The sequence below is a fragment of the Salvelinus fontinalis genome, chromosome 1 (assembly GCF_029448725.1).
Source record: "Salvelinus fontinalis isolate EN_2023a chromosome 1, ASM2944872v1, whole genome shotgun sequence".
Taxonomy (NCBI): Eukaryota; Metazoa; Chordata; class Actinopteri; order Salmoniformes; family Salmonidae; genus Salvelinus; species Salvelinus fontinalis.
Window position 1 is genome coordinate 48,071,847 of NC_074665.1, and position 8,125 is coordinate 48,079,971.

Here is an 8,125-nt window from a genome sequence, read left to right on the forward strand (position 1 = left end):
GAGGAAAACCTGGTTCAGTCGGCTTTCCACCAGACACTGGGAGATAATTGTCCCCTTCAGCAGGACAATAACCTAAAACACAAGGTTAAATGTACACAATCTCCATAGACAAACATTGGCAATAGAATGGAATCACTGAAGAGCTCAGTGGCTTTCAATCATAGAAATAAAATTTATAGAAGGACCTATCCTTTCAGACCACTGCAATTTAACTGGTACATCACTGAAATTGACATTTTTACTACCACAAAGATGACCGCTGGTACATCCACCATCGAATGTCAACTTAAATGGTAATGTCTATTCTATTGTCTTTATGATTTCAAAAGGTTCCTATGGAGGATTGACAGCAATGTTCTCTCTAAACTACGGGCACCTACCCAGAGACTGCCACGCAGCTCGCTGGGACTGAGCGCAGAAGAGAAGCACGAGATTGAACTTCACTTTACAATTGGCTCATTCATCCCCCTCCTCTCCCCTGTAACTATTCCCCAGGTCGTTGCTGCAAATGAGAACGTGTTCTCAGTCAACTTACCTGGTAAAATAACGGTAAAATAAAATAAAATAAATAAACTCAACTTTCTAGTTTTCCCTGTTAGTTAACGGTATCAAAATTTCCCTTTACTGTGGTAATTGTGATTGAATCAACGTATTAGCCACTTTCATTGCAACATGCCGAAAACAAAACAAACCATGCAAGAGATGGTGTAGGCAGAACACATAGGGATTCTATTGCCATGACTCTGCCAGTACTCTACACATACCAGTGTGGCATAGCCAATCAGAGCTGCAGTAGGCCTATACGCAAATAGACCATTGCCATATAGATCTGTGCCATTTACTTTGAACTGGACTGTGTTTACAGTTATGGTCATGAGTAGATGCCCTTGTCTTGAGATCAAAGCAAGAGCAGCATTTTGTTCATATCCTTTGCTGGTTAGTGAGTTATTAGCCCAGTTATTGATAATTGTGTAAGCAATGGGGGAGTGATTACTTAGCACAAAGCGTGTACATTTCTAGACATCTTTGAAAAGCGAGTCAGGTAAAGAGTTGTCTTAAAGGGGCAGTGTTATATTTTGAGACAGGCTTGAATAAGCCAATAGGCGGAGGTAGTATAATTTGTCTGATTCTCTGTAATAATGATATGGCAATAATAATGCATTTTGTAAAATGGTTTCTTGCATCAAACAAAATTTTCAGTCACCTTGTCAGCCAAAACTCTACCCTGTATTCATGTGTCTCAACCGATGGCAAGCACAACACAAAACCTTAGACCATGTAAAATAGGGTCTAAGCTACATCAGCAAATATTAAATCAGAGTTTACATTACAATTTAGTGCTAAAACATATTTCCAGAAATGATTAAATAGTTTAACAACCCTGTTTGTAAGCTGATATCAATCACCAACCTTTATCTTTTCCAGTATGAAGACATGGATGTCTCATGGTATGCAAAACGGGTCAACTAAGTACCTTTATCTTTTGGATGATTTGGCATTCAGGCCCAAAAAGTCACCGTCTAAGCACTTCTACATTAGGGAAATGTGTGGAAGGATTCGTTCAAATCAAAAAGGGGTGCTGTCAAAAAGTGATTGAATTCAAATAGACTTAACCTATTTGTAGTAGCCTCCCCCACCTCTCCTTGTCATGAATTCACCAAGTTCATAAAACTTTTCTGTTCGGTGTTTCACTGTGGCAGCATTTAGCTACAGGTAGGGTTGCAAAGGCTCGGAAACTTTCTGGTAAATCCCCCCCCAAAATTCTGAAATTTTCCATGGGGGATTAAGCCCGGGAATTTTGCTTAAATTCATCAAAAAAGTTAGCTTATAACAGCGAACCTGTTTTGTGGGATACACATAAGAGAATTCTAGGTCTTGTGGCATATTTTGGTTAAACTATCCCCAATTCAATGGAATTGCAACCGTCTGCATGCACAGTGCATTCTTCCATCACATGTACAGCTGATTCTCAAGATCTTGCACACTAATCAGAAGCTATTGAGCTCACACTACTACACTGTCTGAGCCAGGGACCACATGCTAACTGGTAAGTTTGGATTACAATACTGGGTGGGGTGAATATATTTTATATGACATACATGATTTTTTGTTAACTAGTAAATAGTATCCTACAGCAAAGTGTGTTTAAATCATTGTTTGTTAACAATTTCTGCTAGTTAGTTTTTGCTACCATGTGGGTCTTAGCTTACTTGAGCCTGCCAACTGAGGAGTGTTATTTCACCTATTTCATTTAAAAACATTTATCTTACAAAGGAGTTGTTTTATCTAACTGCTTAACTATGTCTTTTTTTTTTACAGGAATAATACCACAGGCACTATCTGTGTGGAGACATTTCACTGCAGCTAATGTAGAAGGAAAAGCTGTGTACATTTGCAAATTCTGTGCCAAATCATATGTGAAGAATGCAACAAAGATGCAGAATTATCTGGCCAAGTGCATAAAGTTCCCTCAGAGCTCACAACAAGCACCCTCTGACAAAAGTCCCTCTATTTCTATTCGAGGTGAAAATTATACAAATCAGACACCTTATCGATAGCAACAGCTCACGTTCCTCCAGGAATCAGAAGTTTTGACTCAATGGAGGAACGTAGTCATACACAGCCTTTGCTCGAGCTGTGTATGCCTCAGATGCTCACAGGCAATGTATGTTGGAAGAGTTTTCTGAATGTTTTTCTCCCAGCATACACCCCTCCAACCAGACATGCTTTATCTACTAATTTGCTGGATGCAGAGTTCAAGTGAAGGTCAAGCAAATCATAGAGAAAGCAGACTGTATTGCAATCATCTCTGATGGGTGGTCGAATGTTCGTGGGCATGGAATAATTAACTACATTATCTCCACCCCTCAATCAGTATTCTACAAGAGCACAGACACAAGGGACAACAGACACACCGGTCTCTACATTGAAGAGGAGCTGATGGCAGTCAAAAATGACCTTGGACCACAGAAGGTATTTGCACTGGTGACAGACAATGCTGCGAACATGAAGGCTGCTTGGTCTAAAGTGGAAGAGTGCTACCCTCACATCACACCCATTGGCTGTGCTGCTCATGCATTGAATCTGCTCCTCAAAGAAATTATGGCACTGAAAACATTGGATACACTCTACAAGAGAGTCAAGGAAATGGTTAGGTATGTGAAGGGTCATCAAGTTATTGCAGCAAACTACCTCACCAAGCAAAGTGATAAGAATAAGAGCACCACATTGAAGCTGCCCAGCAACACCAGTTGGGGTGGTGTTGTCATCATGTTTGACAGTCTGTCTGAGGGGAAGGAGTCTCTCCAAGAAATTGACATTTCACAGTCTGCCAATATGGACAGCCCCATCAAGAGGATCCTCCTGGATGATGTATTTTGGGAGAGTGGTAAGCAGCCTGAAACCTATAGCAGTAGCCATTGCACGGATTGAGGGAGACAATGCCATCCTGTCTGATGTTCAGACTCTGCTTGCAGACGTAAGAGAAGAAATCCATACTGCCCTGCCCACTTCACTGTTGCTCCAAGCAGAGGAAACTGCAGTTCTGAAATATATCAAAAAGCGTGAAGACCTCTGCCTGAAGCCCATACATGCCGCAGCGTACATGTTGGACCTCAAGTATGCTGGCAAGAGCATCATGTCTGGTGCAGAGATCAACAAGGCCTATGGTGTCATCACTACCGTGTCTCGCCACCTTGGCCTGGATGAGGGCAAGGTTCTTGGCAGTCTGGTGAAGTACACTTCCAAACAAGTGCTTTGGGATAGAGATGCAATATGGCAGTCGTGCCAACATATCACATCAGCCACCTGGTAGAAGGGACTTTGTGGATCTGTTGCCTCCATCCCCCAAAACCCACCAACATCAGCCGCCTCAGAGCGCAACTGGTCCTCGTTTGGGAACACACACACACCAAAGTACGTAACAGGCTGACCAATACAAGGGTTGAAAAACTGGTTGCCATCCGGGCAAATTTTTGGCTTTTTGAGCCTGACCACGAGCTAACCTCAACAAGGTTGGAAAGTGACAGTGAAGAGGAGGCCTCAGAGTCTGATGTTCAAGAGGTGGACATTGAGGAGGTCCAGGGAGAAGACATGATAGCCTGAGAAGAAGACAACCAAAGCTTTAGTTTCTAGACTATCATTTTACAGGTCATTCAATATTCCGGGTCATTCAATATTCCCTTTTGTTGCTCAGTGAAATCATCCCATGTGAAGTCAACTCATTTAATTAATGTTCAATTCGTAACTGAATTGGGGGTTTTTTTCTATTGGAAGGATTTAATAATTTGCAATTGTCTACTTATGATAAGGTAAAAGGTTTATGTTCGTCTCCAAATGATATGGTAAATATATCAAATGCAAAAAACATCTAAATTTAAATGGTATTAATATTAATTTGCATACATTTCCATTAACTCTCATATATTCACACGGAAAGTTTCCACCTCTGAATATTACCCAAAATGTGCAACCCTAGCTACAGGGTTGTTCCATTTGATTTCAATCACTTTGACTGTACCCCTTTGGATAAGAATAAAACTTTTGATACATATTTGCCCATGGTAGAAGTGGTCAGAAAATTACTTTTTCTACCCAAATGACAAAACATTTAGGAGATAGAGGGGCTCCAAGTTTTGCATACTCCACCCTACCATGAAACAACCATGTCTTCATTACTGGAAAAGATAAATGGTTGAGTTGGTATTATTTAAACGCTTACAAATAGGATTGTCAAACTATTTGATAATTTATTCTTTTTTTTTTTTTTTTTACCTTTAATGTCAATTGTCAATGTTTTCTTCATATGCTGTAGCTTAGACACTATTTTTTATCAGAGGTGTTTGTGTTGTGTCATCAATTAAGTCAACATGCTCTTGAATACAGTGTGGTGGGTGTCATATTTAGACTGATAAACGTACTAAAGTGGGTTTAAAATGTAAACATCAACATTCAAAATGGTAGCACAAAGATGGTTGAAGATCCACACAGAGAAAGTTGACTTAAATGACAATATCTGTTGTTTTAAATTACTGTTAAACTTCCATAGGAAATCGATAGAAATATAGATAATAGAATAGGCATTACCATTTAAATTGATATTCAACAGTGGATTGACAGGCAGCCATCTTTGTGATAGCAATTGGAAGCAAAAATGTCAATTCAATTAAAATGTCAATGATGTACCAGCTAAATTGCAGTGGTCTGAAGGGATAAGTCATTCTATTAATTATATTTGTATTATTAAAATTACACCCACCCTGTATTCAAGAGTATGCGGTGTCTCAACCGATGGAGACATGGGTGTCTCATGGTAGGGTATTCAAAACGGGTAAACTTTGAGCAAAATGTGTTGGCATACGGGTCCAAAAATTTATTTTCTGACCACTTCTACCATGGGCCAATACAGTGGGGCTGGAATTCTTGGATCCCTTGACAAAGATGAGCAAAAAAGACTGTATAAAATAAATACAAATACTGAGCTATATTGTATTGAATGTTTATTTTTTACATTACACTTTTATACTTATAATTGCTCAAAGAAAGATTGTTTGAGAAGTAATAAAATCTACAAGAGTCTACATTATTGGAACCTGTTTTCAATACTTCAGCACCCTCCCCTAATAGGCACAATTAAATGAAAGATGGGCATGGTTGTTATATGAGTACTTTGGGAATATGAACTCATCATGGCCAGAAAAGGTGATACTTGTTCATGATGCTGTTAACCTTAACAAGGGCCTCAGAACCAGTGGAAGCAAAATAGCCCCATAACATCAAAGATCCACCACCATATTTAACAGTAGGGATGAGTTTTTTTCTGCATATTCATTGTTTTCTCTTAGGGCAAACCCACAAGTGGGTTAATAGCAGATACAAGACATTGACAATGGGTGAAATGAACCTGTTGCATCAGCTAAGTGCAACACGCCACTCAGCTCAATTCCAAGTTGTCTAAAATTGCATGTCTTCGTGTTGAAAAAGACTCACCTGACCTCTATGTTAATTCAATATTTCCAGTGTAGGAACAGTGGGTTAGGACCGCCAGCGACGTAAAAAGAAAAAAACTCCAAGCTAGCTAGCGTTAGCTAGCTAACAGTAGTAACGAAACATGTGGCATCCACAAAATCGAACTTCAACAATGCAGCTACAACCAGATTCCCTGCGCCGTGATGTAGCTAGAAGTGGGATCAAAATATGTGAGCGATCGCTTACAAATTCACATGAAAAGTAATTCTGGTTCGAACAATAGAGTTAGTATAGATTATTAAACGATATTAATCAGATTCATGCGGGAACTCAAAGAAGTAGGCGTTTTCTTTTGTGGGCGTGTGTATTTCCACTGCCGCGTATTTTGGGGGCAGGGGCCACAATTATTCTTATGCGCAACAAAATTATTCTGTACTGAATGTGAGAATTTTGTCGGTTTATGTTTGAAACCACTCAATTAGCTTCAACAAATCCCTCCAACATTATATTTTTTTCCTGTTATAATTTCTTTTGAAATATTACCACAAAAATAAAATAATATTAACCTTATTTTTGCTGTCACTTGGACGATGGCTTTACTAAACCTACTATTGTTGGGTTAAAATACATACTCTCATCTGCCTAAGGTGGTATTGATGTGAATCAACTATATTATGTGATGAATGTAAATGTTGCACAATAATATTACAGAACACGTTCAAATATTTATAAACCACAAGTCATTGTCATTCGTTTAGAATATATATATATATATATATATATTAGACAAAACAATGTAAATAGCATATGGTATGATACCCCCATTATTATGCCACTGCTATTTAACAGTGTCATAGACCTTATATAATGGTTTGTACCCCAAGTAATTTGTTGTGACTGCTGCGGTCCACCCACATTTCATTTTCCCATGGAATGGCAAATACCTACCTATACCACGTTGCAACTTTCTGCGTGTGCTGTTGTCCTCTGTCTTGTTTTTTCTTTAGCGTTCTATTACATAGTTTAGAGTTAACATGCTGCCTACTTGATAGTTACTTGAAAAAATATGAATGACGATTTCATCATTCCAGGTGGATATAATAACACTACTCAAACTAGTCTAATTTGGGAAGCAGGCTAAACTTAAGAATCTGATGCAACAACTGTTGAGGTTCACAAAGCAGCGGCGTCCAAGCCCCCCAAAAACGATGTGCTAAAGGCACAAACAAGTACGAAATAGATTAGAAAAAAAGAGTAGTGAACATGCTCGCCATTTCTCATGTTATTTCAAAAGAAGGTAAAAACATGCACTTCGAAAACCATATATTTTACACCATCTAAACAGTCTGTCTGTTCCACTTAACATATTCATTGTTTTTATTCTCAAATAAAAGCAATAATGCAACACAATATAATATTATGCTTTAAATGAATGACTATAAATACCTTGGCGTAACAGAATAGTTATTTCTCTTAGCTTTAAAAAAGTCCAATTTCATCGAGTTCGACACAAACGCCACGTTGATACGAGGGCACTACTTCTTTAAAGTTCTACGGCAGACGACACCTATTGGTGTATTGCCGCCACCTACTTACTGTACGGGGTATTGAAACAAGATAATACAAAAATAAATCATAACCACCCCACTCCTTCAGTCACATCCCTACACAGGCTCAGGTGCCCGTGATTACGAAGCATTCATCGACAGGATTCCTTGTAATGACTCAGCTGCAACGCTGGCGCAACTTTGGTTTTAGAAGTGGGGGGGACATAATATACACTGCTCAAAAAAATAAAGGGAACACTTAAACAACACAATGTAACTCCAAGTCAATCACACTTCTGTGAAATCAAACTGTCCACTTAGGAAGCAACACTGATTGACAATAAATTGCACATGCTGTTGTGCAAATGGAATAGACAAAAGGTGGAAATTATAGGCAATTAGCAAGACACCCCCAATAAAGGAGTGATTCTGCAGGTGGTGACCACAGACCACTTCTCAGTTCCTATGCTCCCTGGCTGATGTTTTGGTCACTTTTGAATGCTGGCGGTGCTCTCACTCTAGTGGTAGCATGAGACAGAGTCTACAACCCACACAAGTGGCTCAGGGAGTGCAGCTCATCCAGGATGGCACATCAATGCGAGCTGTGGCAA

At 39.2% G+C, this 8,125-nt stretch overlaps 1 protein-coding gene across 3 annotated transcripts in view; it reads right to left on the reverse strand.

Moving 5' to 3' along the window:
• The window catches only part of LOC129856425 (sodium-dependent neutral amino acid transporter B(0)AT2-like), a 31,037-nt gene extending 23,369 nt beyond the window's left edge, over positions 1 to 7,668 (reverse strand). Inside the window, exons 1-2 of one of the 3 annotated variants that reach the window (XM_055924372.1) lie at positions 7,414 to 7,668; positions 6,916 to 6,978 (exon numbers count right to left, since the gene is read on the reverse strand). The gene's annotated coding sequence lies outside the window, so the exon portion shown is untranslated. Of the gene's footprint in view, positions 1 to 5,988; positions 6,475 to 6,915; positions 6,979 to 7,413 lie in introns of those variants that run through there. The other 2 variants (XM_055924370.1, XM_055924371.1) reach the window with 2 other exon arrangements.
• Between the last annotated feature and the right edge of the window lie 457 nt (positions 7,669 to 8,125).